Source organism: Leiobunum rupestre, chromosome 10 (assembly GCF_980474605.1).
Source record: "Leiobunum rupestre chromosome 10, qqLeiRupe1.1.hap1, whole genome shotgun sequence".
Lineage (NCBI taxonomy): Eukaryota > Metazoa > Arthropoda > Arachnida > Opiliones > Sclerosomatidae > Leiobunum > Leiobunum rupestre.
The window spans coordinates 27309575-27329853 of NC_143393.1; the positions used below are offsets into that span (position 1 = coordinate 27309575).

The 20279-nt window shown below is 37.4% G+C and overlaps 1 protein-coding gene across 1 annotated transcript in view; it reads left to right on the forward strand.

Moving 5' to 3' along the window:
• Positions 1–269: 269 nt before the first annotated feature.
• Positions 270–20279, forward strand: part of LOC149925297 (ubiquitin-conjugating enzyme E2 J2-like) — a 28946-nt gene continuing 8936 nt past the window's right edge. Inside the window, exon 1 of the mRNA XM_090159770.1 lies at positions 270–288. The gene's annotated coding sequence lies outside the window, so the exon portion shown is untranslated. The remainder of the gene's footprint in view (positions 289–20279) is intronic.

Genomic DNA, 20279 nt, shown 5'->3' on the forward strand with positions numbered 1-20279 from the left:
TTGAGAAGGAATTTTTTGCGTCGGAATTTTAGTCAGCCCAAAGTAGCTGAAATTTATAAAATCGCTCGGTTTGTGCGGATAAAGTTAAATTATGAGTAATTTAGAAAAATAAAAGGTTCGGGAAAATGACCAATAAGTGATCGCTTTCCGAAAATGGTACAAGTCGTCGAAGTGGGATATTCCACCAGCGTTATTAAAACCCATATCAAGCCTAGAAGAGTTAGGCCTAGGCTCAAAAGAATCTGCAAAGACTCCAATCTTGTAGATCATGCAGAGATGGGGAAAACGGTAAGCGCTCGCGACTGCCGTACTCTCCCTCTTGAGGGAGATTGCGATTCCAAAAACTGACTATTTTGGTTTCCTCTCCCTCTCGCGAATAACGCTCCCTCTAAAGAGCGATTTTCCCCCTCTTTCGACGCTCGTGGCGATCTCCCTCCCGTCAAAGAGGGACTTGCTGAAACTCCGGAGTTTCTGTTCCGCGTTCCCTCTCCCTCTCGCGAATAACGCTCCCCCAAAAGAGAAATTTTCCCCCTCTTTCGACGCTCGTGGCGATCTCCCTCCCGTGAAAGAGGGACTTTCTGAAACTCGGGAGTTTCTGTTCCGCGGTCCCTCTGCCTCTCGCCGTTGAAGGCTCACGCCCGAGAGCGGAGATTTCCCTCTTTCGACGATCTTAAAGAAGTCCCTCGCGCGAAAGAGGGACGCTCTGAAAATTCTCGGTTTTCCCTCTTATTGTTATTTCGGCACGCTTAGAAAGGCGGGAATTTCGAATTTCAATTTATTTTCTACTTTTAAGCGGAACGGAAAATCAAGCGTTTCGCGTATTATTATGACGCGTGTATATTAAATTTCGCTACATAAGATATTTGAGGTTAACCGGTATGTTCCTATTTCGTTTTTCATAACTGTAACGGAGGAAAAATATTGAAGACAGTATTAAGAAGACGGTAACTTTGAGCTTGCTCAACACGTCATACCTTTCCCTATACCCGAAACCAAATCCTGGCTACGCCACTGTGTGGGAGACCGGGGAAAACATTAATTTGATACTTTATGCTTATGGTCTTGGCACTATGTCGATTTTTCTATTCAACGTAAGCTTAATGTAAGTGTTTTGCCTTAACGACATAATAATAATAATTATCAGCTAGGCTAATACCCAAGGCACCACCTTAGGCCTAAGTCATCAAGCGACTTTAAAGCCATTTATTCAGGTGAAGTCTTTGAACGCCACTATATTGCTAGGTTATCAAAATACTAAAAAAACAGGAGAAATAAGTACGTTTCACACTATGGTTTCCATCCATGTCGACATAGGTAATCAACGTAAGCTTAATGTAAGTGTGTTGGTTCATCGGCGAAGTCTTTTGACGCAGAAATTGATTTTTCCCGTATAGGAAATCAAAATTCTACCAAACGGGTGAAACAACGTTTCACACTATGCTTTCACATTAACGACTGGATTAAAAATACTCTTAAAGAAGACGGTAACTCTTAGCTTGCTCAACACGTCATACCTTTCAAAACATTTGCCAATATGTATCATCAAGAATGTATTTATTTATACTCAAGGAGAATGAATATGTCGAGATTATTTTTAGCGTTTCTCCAGTTGCACCCGTTGGGGCCCCCCGGTATGCTCCTCCGCTTTAATAAAATCAAATAATACTGCAATCTCATTGGTTCTTAAAAATTACGTTTACGGATGCGATTAACGCTGCTGCGAGGACGCAAAAAAATAAGTCCGCCTCCTTTTTCCTCCCCCCCCCCCCTTAGCGTGACAGGGTTAGGGCCTCAACGTGTCCGTCGATAGTCTCGACATAATAAATTCTTGGTCACATATTACGAGTCAAAATAGTAAATACCACATAACCTATATATTTTAAATTATTATTATAAAACGGTGCTTTACTGTCATCATCGACGTACCATGGTAGCGGACATTGGAAGCGACCACGAAACGTAGTAAAACAACTCGTCAAATATTAAGTAGACATAATGACTAACCATTCCCGGCGGTCAGATATAAATACTACCAGAAATTTTATATTATAGGATATACACTTGGAATATCTAAGGTCTCGTGGCTACCTAATTAATAGTAGAAAGTAGTGACGTCACGCGTATTTCCCTATCAACATAAGTAACATAATAACGATAAGTATGACAATGAACGAGAATTACAACGAAACTGATTTTCACAGTTATTGCGTAACGCAAGATGTTTTATCAGCACAGAGCCCCCAAGTGTCTTAAATATGCTTGACTTCCGCCTGTGCCGAAATATCTAGTTTCTGATAGTTTTTCTCGGCGCCACGAGCCCAAGTAGGTTTGTTAGCACGCCGTTTTCAAAACCAAGCTAAAAAACCCCCGCCCGTAAAACATTCAGCATAAAGGTTAGCTGCGTTCTCCCTGTGTTTGTTGCAATAGGTGCACCCAAAAGTGTGTCCAATCTACCATTGCGCCCGTTAAAATATTTACTGAGAGCTAGTCTCACAATAGACTACATAACCTACTAGAAAAGTACTAGAAACGGTATATTTAGTCTATGGTCTGGCGCGATGTTATCTCTTCGATTTATTCTCCCGTAGACATACGTTCTAAAACGCCTCACTCGGCGGCACTGAAAAGGAGGAAATTTCAAATTTTGATGACGAATTTTCAACCCCCTCTCCCACTCCCTCTTTTTACTTCACGACAATCTCCCGTTAAACATTATACCGTACTGACACACTTTTGGGCCTATGTCGCTTTTGGTGCCACTGATTTGCGAAACCATAAAACCATAAAAACGTAAGCTTATATCAACAGTACTGTTGTTATACACAACGGGCGTCTTGTATATGTTTCGTGAAATAAATAACTTTGATTAGCGTATGTGGGAGCAGTGGCGTAGCCATGGGGGGGCACACCCCCGAAACATATGGTTGTAGGTACAATTTTTTATTTGTTTATTTTATTTCATTGTGTGCCCTCCCCGAAACCAAATCCAGGCTACGCCACTGTGTGGGAGACCGGGGAAAAATTCATTTGGTACGTTATGCTTATGGTCAAGGCACTATGTCGATTTTTCTATTCAACGTAAGCTTAATGTAAGTGTTTTGTCTTAACGACTGGAGTAAAAATACTCTTTTTCTTTTCACCAATACATAATAGGTAAACCTTTTTGTCAAAATGAAAATGGCCCTTAAAAGGGCCGTTTTTTTTTGGACTCCCAGTCCACGCCTCACCTACAATGGTAGGTCAACCGTGACTTCCTTTTCCACCAATTCGACCCACTCCTTGTACGTAAGGAGGTAAGAAACATTCGAAAGCGTTATCCGACTGCGTCTGTACCTCATAATAGATCCGGCCACTGAAAACATCCTCTCAACGTCTGAAATGGCGGCTGGAATTCCGAGTACCTGTCTCGCCAATTCGGCTAGGATTGGGTACTTTTTTCGGTACGTCCGCCAGTAAAAAAGAACGTCGCACTCTTCTGGTTGGCAAGGTTCTTCCAGAGAGAATTCATAGGACTGATAGGACTCGACCAGAGATGATTCCGCTGCAACCAATAGGATTCGACCAGAAATTTTGTTTTTAAATAATTGTCACGTGACCGGAAACCAGAGTGGCCAGAATTCGAGTTTAACCCCTCTTCGACCCCTTTTTTGAGCGACATCCTTTATTGCACTACAGAAGGCAGTACTTTCCACTCCCTATATGAATTCTCTCTGGTTCTTCTAAATAGCGAGAAACCTCGCTCCTGAAAGCTGGTGACTCCTGAACGGCGGTCGATGGCTCCGAAGACCGATTGGAACGCAATCTGGACCAAAGACCCCTTGAAGGATGCGGATCTTCCGCAGTCTGGTTTTCTGGATTAATCTCTGCCCGAGAAAAGCGACCCGCCCGTTCTGCCAAAAGTTTGATGGCGGCTGTTTCTCCAAGAGAACGGAAATTTTCGCCCTCCTCTTCCGTTGCTATAAAATTACACCATTCTTTTAGTTACAATAAATGAAAATGAAGTTACTTTTCAATTATTTTACAAGGAAATAATTGAGATTTTCCTCGAGGATCAAGGAGCGCGGCTACGACGTAATCTTTGAGATCTTGGAATAGAGGTGTTCTCTGCGTTCTAGATTGGAAGCGCTACTTGTACCTCTTGTAATCTATCTCTTGCAAGTCTTGCAAGACGCAACAACCGAGATTGAGGGCGTGATGCCATCCTCCTCTACACGATTGCCCACGTACGAAAAGTACATATGGACCCCTTTCTTTCCATATTTTCCTTTGGCAAACTTGTCTTCCATAGTTTTTAAAACTACCAGAGGCTTGTCATTCGAAACCGCGGGAGAAGCTCGCTTTCGACTACTGCTACTGGAAGACCTACAAATTGCATTATTATATGCCGTGAAAAAGGTGCTAATTTAAGTTTTAGCATGCAATTAAAGACGATTAGAAATGCTAAAATTTAGATTTTTAGAAACAAAATTGTAGCTTCGTACTAATAAAATTGGGTGTTAAAGATTGATTTTTAAATAAAAAGATAACTAAACAACAAGAAAGTTAATTTTGAATAACGCAAAAAAGTTTTTTTTTAAAATTGGGCCTTTTTAAACCCAATGAAAAGTAAAAATACCAAGAGAACTTTAAATAATTACATTTTGGTATCTCCATAATTTTTTTTTTTTACTAGCTACTTGTGCAAATACAATTATTAAAATAGGAAAAAAACAACGATTTTTAAAAGTACACAAGAATGTTTATTTAAAATAATTGACCCGACGTGTCAATTTAAGTGTGACATTCTCAAAATTAATTACATGATTGGTTTGTGATACATGGGTAGCTAAGGCGGATTTTTCAAATCGCTTATGTTTAACGTCAGCGTAATGTTCTTTTATACGTTTTTTTATACTGCGTTCAGTCTGGCCTATATATTCTTTATTACAGTCACATTTAATAATATATATACCTGATTTATCTAAAAAAATGTCATATTTTTATACATTAGTGTACAGAGCTTTAAACATTTGTTCGAATGAAACCAATTTAAGTCAAGAATTGGAATTCCTTAGACTTGTAGCCGTTGACAGAGGTTATTCTCCCTCCATCATCGATTTAGCGGTTAATAAAGTTGTTAACCATAATGATATAGCTAAACGTACTACTTTGAAACCATTTGACAAGGAATCTCCGATCATTTGTATACCATATTACCCTGGGTTATCTTCAAAAATTGCTAATAATTTAAAAAGCAAGCTACACTGTAATATTGCTTTTAAACCTCTGAACAAATTAACTAATCGTTTAAAATCACTGAAAGACCCGATAAAAACAGAAGATAAATCAGGTATATATATTATTAAATGTGACTGTAATAAAGAATATATAGGCCAGACTGAACGCAGTATAAAAAAACGTATAAAAGAACATTACGCTGACGTTAAACATAAGCGATTTGAAAAATCCGCCTTAGCTACCCATGTATCACAAACCAATCATGTAATTAATTTTGAGAATGCCACACTTAAAAAACACTGTAAAAATTCAATAGAATTAGATATTTCAGAAGCTTACTTTATTAAAAAATCCACGAACGAAAATAAATGTTTAAATCGCGATTACGGACCAGGAATTGATAGGTTGAATAATTGGAAAAAATTGTTATCCTAAAAAATCAAAAAACTAGGTTATAAATTAAACGGTACTAATGTAAACGGGTCATACACCTGATGACGGTGCACTAACGCGACCGAAACTAGTCGGGTCAATTATTTTAAATAAACATTCTTGTGTACTTTTAAAAATCGTTGTTTTTTTCCTATATTAATAATAATAATCCCGCAATAAATATTGTTGAAAGACGAAATTTAAAAGCAAAACTTCGAAGAACGAAACTTAAAGCCAATAAAGCTGAAGAAAAACTTAGTAAAAACTAAAAGAAGCCTCGAAGATACAGAGATCGACAAGAAAATGTGACCCATTGCTTGGTAGACCTTCAGGTATCATGAAAAATCCTCAAGGGAATAGGCGAGACTATAAAGTCCAGGGGGGATGAAAATATGGTAGTCACATGACTTTGTGGAGAACTGCAGCGCCATCTATCCTACGAAATTCTAACTATTATTCATTTTATTTTGCTAATGGCGGTTTAAATTTTCTAAATTATCTAATTATTATTATTATTTAAAACATTTTGTAATAGAAAAGTGTAAGTTAATTAGCTGTCTGCAGTATCTGGAAGGAATAATTTTTTCTTAGCCCTCGCACGGCCAACTATAACCACGAGTTACCGAATCGAAGTTGGCTGTGAAATGGTAGTCACGTGATTTTGTTTTCCCATTTTAACAAGTTGGCTAAGACCAAATTTATTTTATAGTTTCGCCTATTTATTCAATGAGCAACCGTTTTACCATAGCAGCAAAATATGTTTTTGACAACAACAAATTTAGATTTTCCTATTGAAATTAAAATATAAATCTGACCGATTCCTAGGGTCCCCCCTCCCCCCCCCCCCCCCCGCGTGAAAAACTATAACAAAAGCAGTAAATTTTATGAAAAACGGTTATAATTGATAGGAATTGATTGAAATACATTATTTGTAAAATATCCGAATAGTATATAGATAAATTGGTGTATTTGAAAAAATATATATTTTGGTCAACAATGATCAAAGTTTGAATCAATAGATCATAAAGGGCAAAATTTTAAATTAAAAAAATTACAATGATTTTACTAAAAATCCAAAATAGTTTGATATAAAATATTGTTTTAAAAATTTTTAAATTTTGCTAATTTTGATTCATTTTTAACAATTTTTCAAGTTTGACCAAATAGAAAAAAAAATCAATTTCTTCAAAAAACACAATTTATCTATATATTAATCCAATTTTACAGAACTAATAAATTTCAATTCATTCCTTTTTATCAAAACTTCTGCTTTTGATCAAATTGGTACAAATTTATTAAATTTTATCAATTTTGAAAAACTATATTTTATTTCAAACTATTTTGAGATTTTTTGTAAAATTTTGTCCATATTGATCTATTAATTCGAATTTTGATCATTGTTGACTAAAATATATTTTTTTAAATAAACCAATTTATCTATATATTATTCCGATATTTCACAAATAATCTATTTCAATCAATTGTTATAAACTATAATCGTTTTTGATAAAATTTTGTTGAAATTAATTTTTTCAATGATCTAAGACACAAGCTTAAAGATCCTCGAAACTATTAACAAAACGCGTTAAAAATCCTTTTCCGACAACAATATAAATAGAAATTCTAATTTTTCATACGTTAACCGGATGTAAAATGTGTTTAATACCTTTTATATTATAAATAATAAACTAATGAAAAAAGCGGAAGTTATAAGATTACTTTGCGGGAAGCCATTTCACCAATATTAATGAGCGTAGAATCAAACTAAAAACTTAATAAGAAATTATGTCAGTAATATAACGGAATTCCTCAAAAATCCAAGCACCTTCGGACGGGCTTCTCGGCTAGTTTCTAATATTTCCCTGCGAAATAATCGAATGTTCCACTCTTCAGAGCTTCATATCACTTAAAAGAATTTAATTTCATAGCAAAGTTAAAATAAAATTCACATAACCTAAATATATATAAATATTATAAGCCTAAAAACTTCCTTTTCTATATTTCGAAATATTTGGGCGTCAGTGCATATAATAAAAATTCAACAAATATCGGGATATTAACAATAATAGCCCATCCCAATGCCGAGTTCCCCTTTCTTATTTGTAATGCGCTAGGAGACGCGAAGTCTGTCTATCACCTGTGGACGAAACTTTCGCTTTTCTTAAGCCCTTTCCACACCAGCCCGGTTCTTATCCCGTTTTCAACCCCATATAAAATTTGTCATAAAGCATGACTACGTTATATTGCAATTACAACCTTTTCAATGCTTTTCGCTTTAAATAGTAGTTAGAGATGAGTCTTGGGCCCGCTAAAGGCGGGCTTACCCGACCCGAGCCGGGTTTTCAATATCAAAGTTTTTGGCGGATCGGGTCGGGCTTTAAAATTGCCGGCCCGACTCATCTCTAATAGTGTGTTTACAATCGAAAATGCTCTTTTCAGACCTATTTTCCCTTTTGTTTAAACGAGAAATATTTAAATTAGCTTGCGTTTAAAACTCAGGATGATAAACAATTAAATAAGCTTACGTTTAAAACTTAGCACGATAAACATGTAAATAAGCCTAAGTTTAAAACATAGGACCAGAAATACACGATTCATGTATTTCTGATAGGACGATAAACATTTAAATAAGCTAGCATAAGATTTTTACTAGGATATCTTTTGAGGTTAAATAAGCTTAGTTAAGAAACTGTGGTCAATTTGTGGCTAGTGTCCCTATTCCTACAAGCTCCGTGCCCCTCCCCCATTTTCCAACATTCCACTCGGACGTTTAGGTAACTTAATAAATTGCGATCGCCTCCTCCGTGTATTTGGTCAAGCAACCCGCGTGCCAAAAATACGCTCTCGTCCCCCTTTCGAAACTCCTCTTATGATTACAATAGACTGGATATGATTTTGACGCTGGTTTTTAAAATCCCAGCTTCGAAAATCAAGAGGCGTCTTCGCGTCTGGACCCCAGCTGCAGATAGTGGTGAAAGCTCCCAGTGAAAAGGGATTAGGGCTATTTTGTAAAGGGGTAGATTTCTCTTTTTTTTCTTTGCCTCTCTCAATGTTAAGCGGGGGGGGGGGGAGTTAAAGCGCTTTAGAGACAGAGGACGACCTTCTTAGGTCGGAATTTTATATCATGGCGCAGTTTTAACTAAGCATTGTTTCCTTAAAGCATTATCTAGTGTAGTGATTTTACCTAAAATGATTTATTATTCATTTTTAAAGGCTTCAGACACAGTTCAAAATATTACTTATTTAAATTAAGCTTAATTTAATTCACAAAATTACTTTCTAATTAGATGGAAATGAAATGAAAACTTGCAATATTAATCGAAAAATAATCCCCACTTTAAATTTCTATATTAATTTTTACTGCGAAATTAGAATATGTTTTAAAATTGAAAGTCGTTTCCAACCCCATCCTTCATAACGGGAATCAACGTTCCTAGAAAATATAAGCTGGAACCAGCTTTGCAAACTGTGATGTTTTCAATAATTTTCCAAAATTATTTTCAAATAACGCGCCAATTCCCGTTCTATAGCAGAAATCGGTAATTTTTCTTGGGCGGGAATTTGGGCTCTTTTGGGGTTAATCAGATTTTGGCTTGTGCGGGAATTTGGGCTAGTTTTAAAGTTGGTTTGTGCGAGATCTAAAATATTATTCTGGCAACTCTGATTGTATCCTCAGTCGTTTTTCTTAGTGTTTCTTTTTAGCGTTTTACTTAGTATTTTCCCACTAAGATATTTTAAGTCGTTTTTTTCCTTCGTGACAACCGAGGTAAGTAACTTAAACTTATAATATCATTCCACGGAATCCGTATAACTTAATCGCGTATTTAATTCTAATAGATGAACGAACCAGCAGAGGCAAAGCCAAATGCAAGGCAATTCGCCTATTAAACTTTGGAATTCCACGTTGAAGTACTGGGGATTTGGTTCTCCTCCGTCAGCTGGGCCGTCTTTACATACTGTTGGGCCCCTGGCACTTTTAATTTTGGGGGCCCCTCGAGTGGCGTAAAAGGGGGGGGTTTATTGTACCCCTTAATTTATAGGAATGGCACCAGCCCTCCCGGTTGAATAGTAAAAAGTGGTGGGGGCCGCCAAATAGACCCATGTTGAAAGTTGGGGGGCCGAAAATTTACATTTTTACCTGGCAACTCAGTATTTGGACGGAACATCCGTTTCCTTACTTCCGCCTGTATATTTCAATGGCGGTCACGTGGTTCAAAACGTCACAAACAGGATGTTCCGTCCACAGGTCTCACTTAAGCCTCGTCTGCGGCCCCTCTTTTGTTATGGGTCTATTCACCTTCGAAACTGCACCCCATGAATCTAGAACTTTCCTAAAATATTCGCCTCTAGGAAATTTCGGTGTATACAGTGATTTCAGTATCACGTGGCACGACGTCACCTATGCTTTTTCCCATAGAGAAAAAACTCCCGCACAAAATGGCGGCCATAGCCGAAGTTGTGAATAAAATATATTCGTATATTATATACTCTATAAAATTAAACCACATCTTCTAAAACAACTTATCTATAATTTTTACAATAAAAATGTGTTTAGTAATATTTATCTCAGACACTTTATCTGATTTTACTTCTTTAAAGATGTAACAGAAGTTTTCAAATTAATCAGTCTAAGCTCCAGAGAAGGGGCAATGTGTTTAAGATATTCCCAATATCTCTTCTAACTCTGTGCCGAATTATCGTTACAGAAAATTTTCTGTACTCCGAATTTTGCCACCGGCTATCGGCTTATAACTTACAGCAAATTTTCCAACATCGAGCTTACCTATAGCTATCCCTAGACCCCATTATATGAAATACAGTTTAAGTAAACGCAGGCGGCAGACAGTGAGACTGAAACGATGGCATAGGCCTAGCAAGTAACAAAGTCGGCCTAGCACCTAGGAATGGAAATAAATAACTGTAGAAAAGTTAAAAACAAAAATAATTCTTATAAACTTTTATATTTAAAAATTAATTACCATTCATGAAACGCATCGGAGAAAAACAATTATCCCATAGTGCTCAAACTATGTGAAAATATTTGTGTATGATAGCAGACGTTACCGACTTAAGTTATTACATTCTTTTGGAAGTTTATAAAAAAAACAAGCTCTTGAAATCCCACGACCACACAAATCGGTTCCATAATCAGCGTGGGAAATAAGGCGATGGCAGTGAGCAAATGACCAGTTTAATAATTGCCCGGACCAGTTTATTAATTAAATCGGAGGGGGGTTAGTGGTCCACTGGACCACTTAATTAATTCGAGGTAAATATAAATATATAAATAAAGGTCTGTGTAACGGCGGCTGCGGCATGTTAGTACATTCCAATTCGAATTCACTAATGCTGTGCGAGTATTGGTTTTAGGCAAACGAGCCGGGTATCTAGTACGAAATTATTTTCACCGAGTATTCGAGTCTAGTAATATTGAAGTGGGATATAAAAGACTAGCCTAATTATAGTAATTAATAGTAAAATAAAAAATATAATTTTTTTTTAAAATTATTAATGTATCGTCTGTCCGTATATTGCTTAGGAAGTCAAGAGTCCTAAGTTCTAACGCCAGCCGACATCCAAAACTAAAACTTAATAATATTGCTTGGAGAAAAACCGTGCAAGCTCAGTACGTATTAAAAACCGTGATCCATCCCCAAGGTCATTCAAAGTATTTGTTGTTTCTACGTCTTGTAGGTACCATTTATTATTTTAACCCCAAAAAGTTGCAAAAACCATTTTTGAACTTACAGCAGCTTAATCGAGTTATCAGGTACTTGACTATGCAATTTTTGGTAATCGATAATCGACGAGTATTTTCCAATTAATTATTCGAGGTCCAGTTCGAGTACTCGACTTCAAAAAATTCCGAGTAATCGATTATGTTCGAGTACTCGCACAGCCCTAGAATTCAAGCTATTAAAAACGGTTAAGAGTTAAAACACGCTATTCTAATGTAGCAGACGACGTGCACTGCTCGTGGTCCAGTCAATTTATTCTAGGCCAGGTGAGTCACTGGTCACCTATCCACTTTAAAAAAAATCCTTATTTCCCACTCTGTCCATAATGCTATTAAACTTACTTAGAGAAACGTTTCAGTTGAACAGCTAATTCAAATCATTTTGGCCTACTATTATATAAAAATAGGCTGTGTCCACAAAACTGTTGGTGACGGAAAACAAATTATCGAGGGTAGAAATCAGCTTAGACTAAAAATGTGGCGACGTTGTCCGCCCGTCGTCATAAAACGTCTGAGTGAAATACAAAAATAGGGCACAGATATACCTTCGTTTAGTCGTTATTTCAAAGATAAATTTTTAATATTGAATGGTTTTTTATTGGGCCTGAGGGGACCCCTCTTGATCTCGGGGCCCTGGGCCAGGGCCCAACGGGCCCAATGGGAAAGACGGCACTGTCCGTCAGGAGGAATTGAAATCGACTACTCCAAGTTATCGGAGTTTGATCGGTATGTGTTATGGTAACTAAAGTCAAACATCTGCAAATATGTATTATTATAAATAAATAAAAACTATAGGTTGCCGAGACACGTGGAACCGGCAGTACCTTACAAGTTTAAGGAAAAAGCTCCAAGGACCAAGGCAGGAAAGGCAACTTTCCCTGGACAAGCCTGCCAGCTTTGTGAAAAAGTATAAAATTAGTTTTCATTTGAATTATTTTTATTAACATATTATTAACCTGTCTTTTCGTTTAAAGTGGTACTTAGATTTGCCAGAGGAGAAGAGAAGGGAGCGGATGAATGATATGTCCAAACACCGGGCGCGTCACTCTCTCGTGACTCCGACAACTCCACCGCGGTATTGGGACCTCAACACCTTGGGTGATCCCAGCCCTCCCGCCGTAACCGTTAAATTCGTGTCGAAAAGGAGACGGCCCCTAAAAATGCGAAAGCTGGACCGCAGCCCGAGTTCTTCGCCAACGAAGCGCTTAAAGCTTGATAATTAATCAAGTAAAAAAACGGCCCTTTTTAGGGCCACTCTCATTTTGAAACAAAGGTTTAACTTATAATGTATTGGGCAGTAAAGGAGTAGGTTTACTAAAATAGTAGAAATAAGCTTACATATACGTTAGAGAGGTACACCAGTATTATTCTTGATGAAGCGTCGGTAATAAGGTAACAAGATCATTGGTGGCGTGAGAAAACGTTAACAATAAAACAAGCCACTTACATATTCTGATTAAGCTAATTACACATAGGTTGAAGAGTTACGCAAATTGATATCGAAAGTATGAGCTGACACAACTTAATTAGTGTGTAGTCAGCAGTGGCGTCGCCAGGGTGTTTTAGGCAGCGCTTGAGCCACGTGAAACCTTTCTGAAGTGCCCCCTAAAATTTCTTAATAGCGCCTCTTAAAATTCCAGGAAAGCTCCTATAGTAAAATTTTGTCGATTATTATAGTACTTGTTAAAACTGTTAGTAGATTTTGAATAGTGAAAGATAATAGTTGATTTTATAAAATAAAAAGTGGTCTTGCCCAGCTTGTTAAAATGTTGCTCTTACGTCACAAGACACAGCTTTATTAGTATATTTTGCGCACGAGCGATTTGCACGTGCGCGCTAGAAAAACCTATATTCCTCGCGACTGTAGCGCGCGCTAGTAGGCTTGTGAAAATAAGAGGCTGTGACGTAAGAGCAACATTTAAACAAGAAGGCCAAGTTAGTTTATAAAAAGAACTATTGATCTCATTGTTTCGATTAGGCAAATAAAACGGTTCCTATATTAATAAATTAATAAGAAAATGTTTTCTTTTATACCTTTAATTCGCAGTTCTTTTTCTAAGCCGATAAAAATATTATCCTTTTTGGATATTGGGAACCCCAGTTGGGTTATCGGCTTAAGTGCCCCCAAATTAAAAATCGTGGTATTAATCAAAATTTAAGTGTTAAAAGCGTATACACCATGAATACGCTAAAATCATTTAGCAATTTAAAGTAAAGCGAGATACCGATGTTTAAAGGCCTAGTTTTTTCTGCCAGTCATCCTTTAAATTTCCTTTCCTTCAATAACTGTGAAAATCAGTTGTAATTCTCGTTCATTGTCATACTTATCGTTATTATGTTACTTATGTTGATAGGGAAAAACGCGTGATATCACTACCTTCTACTATTAATTAGGTAGCCAGGAGACCTTAGATATTCCAAGTGTATATCCTATAATATAAAATTTCTGGTAGTATTTATATCTGACCGCCGGGAATGGTTTGTCATTATGTCTACTTAATATTTGACGAGTTGTTTTACTACGTTTCGTGGTCGCTTCCAATGTCCGCTACCATGGTACGTCGATGATGACAGTAAAGCACCGTTTTATAATAATAATTTAAAATATATAGGTTATGTGGTATTTACTATTTTGACTCGTAATATGTTACCAAGAATGTATTATGTCGAGACTATCGACGGACACGTTGAGGCCCTAACCATGGAGGAAGCACGTGACTGATACTGCGTTCAGTCAATAGGAGCGGACATCTCCATAGAAGAGGAGGGGTTCAAAAATCAAGTGGCTCTGCGAACTGAGTCTAAGAGGACGAATTTTCGTGAAAATTGTTTTTTCTCCCTAATGCTTTTCCTACGGGAATTTGTTTTCCTAACTGTGTTGCAATTCGGAGACTTTTTAATAATTTTAGTGTTTGTACTCAACTTTGAATTTTTCATATGATTTTTAGTAAGTTTCCAGGTTTTATTTAAGACTACTTTCATAATTTTCCCTTAATTATTTCGCTTGTAATCTACTTTTAAAATCGACGAAAATTTTAAGGCGAGGAAATGAATTCCCCGCCTTTGGGCGCTGGCCCGTGCGCGACTCCCATTTCCTATTTTCTTTGGCAATTTAAGTTGCCGTATTCTCTCACCGCGAGCGCTGTTTATTGGACCTGCGTGACGTCACACATTTTAAATCCTAGTTTTCCCGCCGTTTTCTGTAGAAAGTTAGGTTGCGTCGTCTGCTAGCGTTTTATACGTAAATTAGCGTTTTATCGCTATTTTGATGCCCAGACATCCAGTATTAATTAGGTAAGGTAATATTTCTTGGTCTAATTTTTAATTGATCTACTGTAACGTGATAAAATATAACTGTATTTTCATTTAGGAGTGAAAAGGTAGTGCAATTGTAATATAATAATTAATATGCCAAGGCGTCACGATGGTGGTATACATTGTACCTGCTTGCAATGAAAGTAAAAAGAAGAGAAATAGAAGAAACCGGACGGAAAATAATGAAAACCCTATTAGTTTTCACATTGTACCTAAAGACAAAGCGTTGCAATGAAAATGGATTTGCAGTATTTTTAATAAAAGAGACTGTGATGATATTAGTGAGTACATAAAAGAAACTGATGATGTCAGTGAGTACATAAAAGAATTTGCTGCCAACAGAGAATCTAAGGTGTGTTGCCTGCATTTTACAAAGGAATATTTTAGTATTATCATGCTAAAAAAACGCCTACTACCCCATGCAATACCAACTGTGATTAACAAATGTGATATTTCAAGTTTGCGTGATATAAACTCAAACCAAAAAAACTGTGATTAGATATCTTCCCAAAATTCAACTAAAAGAAACTGTACAATTGCATTAATTGGTGGTTATCTTGTAAAGGTGGCAGAGGAGCGTACAGAATGTTACGACTGTTTAAAAAAACTTATTCAGCCAGTTTCAAATGCGCCTTTGCTGAAGTTAATAAGAGAACACGACAATGGAGGTCTTAAGTACCCCAGCAGGCTACTAATTTCACTAATGGACCAACTAAAACAATTACAAGTAGAAAGCACGACAACCAATAGTAGTCGTGCTTTCTACTTGTAGTCAAATTGTTTTAGTTCAGCACCAAAATGCCAGTTTAAAACTTACAAAAGTACTACTCGAAAAATATTTAAGACCACTATTGTACAATCATGCACGTGATACTTCAGATGTCTATGAAAATAAAATAAAAATTGAACTATAAACCTTAATCCAGAAAGGTTTAAAAGTGTAATAAATCAACAATTAAGGATTAAAATGGCTTAAAGGCCTAGGTTTTCTTCTGCCTGTCACCCTGGATATTTACTTGCCCTCAACGCTCCCCTTGCATATACGCTTACCGCAGCACACCTTTTTGGAGAAGGTCCGGCGACGAAATGCGCCTTTCGAACGCGTCGTTTTCTGCCTTCCAGTTGGTGCCCCGTGGAGATAAAAAAAAGTCCGCGAGTTAGCCCCTTCTTTTGACCCCCATCTTTTGTCATCGGCCGCTATCGTGTAGATTAGGTAAATTCTAGGGATGCACCGATATGGGTACAGCCGATATATCGGCCGGCCGATATATCGGCTAATCGTGGCCGATAATATCGGCCGATATTAACAAAGTTACCTATCACAATATTATGCTTTTTTGTTTACTCTCGTAACCACCTGTTAAAAAATGATATGATCTAAGGCTTTTGGAGTGTAAAAACCACTTATGATTCCTTACCGTTTTGGACGCGAATAATTATTTCCTACAACAGCGATCAAAAAGAAACACTAGAAAATGTCTAATACCAGAAATATCGGCTAATATCGGCCTCGCTTAAGCCGATATTGGCCGATACCGATATTTGAAAAATTAGCCGATATATCGGCCGATATATCGGTTACCGATATATCGGTGCATCCCTAGTAAATTCCCGGAAAATCAACCTTCTCGGGACGAAAAGATAATCCCAAAATTGGCTGAGCGCGTACCAACGCTCACTATATAGTTAAACGTCCAAGGCGTTACCTTTACATTCAGATGAGAGTCGTCCCTCCTTCGCGCGTAAAAAATAGAACCAGATTTGTAAGAATAAATAAAGCCAAGATATGGGATATTGGTATACAGAATAAACGGTTTGAAATTTTCAAAATCGGATTCGGCGTAAATGGGATAGCATAGACAAGTAAAATTTTGAAATTTTATTAGTTTAATTAGAAACTATGCTTCCATTTAACTGTCAGATGGATAATATTTTAGAAATAAGGACTGACGCGATAATTAAGTTTATCGGTGCATTATTCGGTTTACCAAATGTTGTTATAAAGTAAATATTCTGTGAATAAATTTAGGACTCATTAAATATTGCTTGAGAGCTCCCTCTCTGATAAACTAGACGAAGGTGGAAGGCGAGATAATCCCTTTTTGGGATTTTCGATTATGCCTTTCGTTGGGAAGGTCACGAACCGGTGTTTTCGCCAAGAGTCGCCAAAGAAGTGGCCGTGCCCAGATAGATTCGTTGGAAAATGTCGACGAATATCTGGGATCCACACTAAAACGGGTGAGGTGGGGCGGGGGGGGGGGGGGTTGGTCCTGTGAGTATAAAGGCTGATGTGGCTTCATCTAAAGTGCAATCCTTTACATACAATAAAGAGATTCCTAGAATTCGAACCAGCGTACCATTTTGTCCCCGTTCGTTAGGGCAATAATATTTTTGGATAAATTCATCATATGAAATACGTTTTTGTACAGATAAGATACGCGCAATTCAAATGACCGCTGGCCAGTGGCAAAGGCGATTGGGAAAGATGTAACGGCGATAACCCAAGGAACCAAAAAGAACCATGGGGTCACGTGGCACCTCGAGTTGACTGATAAATCAGCGCCTACTAGAAATAAATTTTACTGGTCCATGGAAAATTGCAATGGTGATGAAAAGGTGATCCAGGACTTGCTGCTCAATATAGTGAAACATTTTCAAAACCGTCACGATAAATGCTTCGAAACATCCAAGTGTAAAGTAGACAACTATGCTATGAAAACGAAAATAATCAAAGACCCCGTCGCGGCTTCCCTTCTAAAGAAATTCATTTTGAAAAGTAACGTGTACCCCCTTTGATTACATTTTTGCGCACCACACTTATTTTGTAGAATCTTTCAACAACACGTGTTTAGTTGACAAAAGAGTTCGATATTGCTTAGATGAGGACCAATTTGGCAGTTTTAGACTGGAACAGTCACGCGGCCAGTGTGAAAGTAGATGAATAAAAAATTTGAATATGTTGATAAGATTTGGAGAAATATAATGGCTTCTAAAGCCTAAATGGATATAAGAATAGTTTTGAATAGATTCGATAAACATTGTTGTCATTGAAAATATTTTTAAGTTTATTATTAATTTATGTATTTCATCTGATTAGTTTTAGTTCAAATATTTAGAAAACCGAAATAATACAGCGATAGCCCAAATCTGGTTCTCTTTTTTACGCGCAAAGAAGGGACGACCCTCACCTGAATGTAAAGGTAACGCCTTGGACGTTTAACTATATAATGAGCGTTGGTACGCGCTCAGCCAATTTTGGGATTATCTTTTCGTCCCGAGAAGGTTGATTTTCCGGGAATTTACCTAATCTACACGATAGCGGCCGATGACAAAAGATGGGGGTCAAAAGAAGGGGCTAACTCGCGGACTTTTTTTTATCTCCACGGGGCACCAACTGGAAGGCAGAAAACGTGGCGTTCGAAAGGCGCATTTCGTCGCCGGACCTTCTCCAAAAAGGTGTGCTGCGGTAAGCGTATATGCAAGGGGAGCGTTGAGGGCAAGTAAATATCCAGGGTGACAGGCAGAAGAAAACCTAGGCCTTTAAAATGATTTTTATTACGTGGTGTTTTTAAGTTTCCTTTTAATAATATGCTATTTTAATAAGAACAGGGCTCCAATCGCTCAATAGTCAATACAATAATTTATACAACTATTTAAGCTTACACCTTTTCCCGCCTTACCTAATTCAAATTGGGCCAGGAAAGAGAGCCATCTTACGGCAGAGTAGCGAAAAAAACAAGTCGTCGCGTTTCTCTAAAATCTCCCCCTTCCCAATGAGCGCGCACGGGCCTTGATTAACGTAGGCAGCGCTAAAAATAATCTCGACATATTCATTCTCCTTGAGTATAAATAAATACATTCTTGATGTGACATAATGGCAAATGTTTTGAAAGGTATGACGTGTTGTTGGTGCCTTGGGTATTAGCCTAGCTGATAATTATTATTATTATGCCGTTAAGGCAAAACACTTACATTAAGCTTACGTTGAATAGAAAAATCGACATAGTGCCAAGACCATAAGCATAAAGTATCAAATTAATGTTTTTCCCGGTCTCCCACACAGTGGCGTAGCCAGGATTTGGTTTCGGGTATACGGAAAGGTATGACGTGTTGAGCAAGCTCAAAGTTACCGTCTTCTTAATACTGTCTTCAATATTTTTCCTCCGTTACAGTTATGAAAAACGAAATAGGAACATACCGGTTAACCTCAAATATCTTATGTAGCGAAATTTAATATACACGCGTCATAATAATACGCGAAACGCTTGATTTTCCGTCCCGCTTAAAAGTAGAAAATAAATTGAAATTCGAAATTCCCGCCTTTCTAAGCGTGCCGAAATAACAATAAGAGGGAAAATCGAGAATTTTCAGAGCGTCCCTCTTTCGCGCGAGGGACTTCTTTAAGATCGTCGAAAGAGGGGAATCTCCGCTCTCGGGCGTGAGCCTTCAACGGCGAGAGGCAGAGGGACCGCGGAACAGAAACTCCCGAGTTTCAGCAAGTCCCTCTTTGACGGGAGGGAGATCGCCACGAGCGTCGAAAGAGGGGGGAAATCGCTCTTTAGAGGGAGCGTTATTCGCGAGAGGGAGAGTGGAAGAGGGGCCCATGTCTGCTACTGTAGATGCGACAGAATAGTGCTCGGAATTCTTGTAATTTTTATCCATTAGATAAGGTCTATTTAAATATTCATGGGTTTATCCATTTTTATGAAAATATACCTTTTTATTATCTACCAAATCAGATAAAAGAAAAATTATATCGAAACGTGTAATTTTATACGTTTCACCTCTGACCCCTATTATCTATAAAACGTTCAAATAATATAAATAAAGTGTCGAGTATGTTCATAATTCCATTATCCATGGATAAATCTAAATGAACATCGACTAAGCTTATCTAATTAGGAGGTCTATCTTTAAAAAAATATTGCTCGTTGGATAAATTATCCTATAAATAAAGTAGACATATCCTTTCAGTTAAAAATAAAAAAAACTTTATCTTATTCGTTTTCGTAATGTGTACTTTGTTTTTTCAAATGAAAATTGAATCGGTTAATCTATTTGTTTTATCCGATTATTTGGATAAATACCCAGAGACGTTTCACGGTATTGGATTATTGCCTGGCGAATACCATATTGAAGCAGATCCAACGGTGCTCCCCGTACAACATACACCACGCAGAGTCCCCGTTGCACTAATGGAGCCATTAAAAGCGAAACTTCACGAAATGGAAAAACAAGAAATTATTCAACGGGTAACACGATCGACTAATTGCATTAGCTCTTTGCTTATACTACATAAGAAAAACAAGATAAGACTCTGCATCGATCCAAAGTATCTAAATAAAGCTATAAAATTTCCAAAACATCAGTTATCGACAATAGATAGTGTACTCCATTAAATAGGAAAAGCCAAAGTATTCACAGTATTGGATGCCAAACAAGGGTTTTATAAGGTCAAATTGTCAGAGGAAAGCTCCCATTTAACCACCTTCTGGACTCCATTTGGGATATACCGATATTGTCGGCTGCCATTCGGTATCTCGTCCGCCCCAGAGGAGTTACAAAGAAGGCTGTTGGA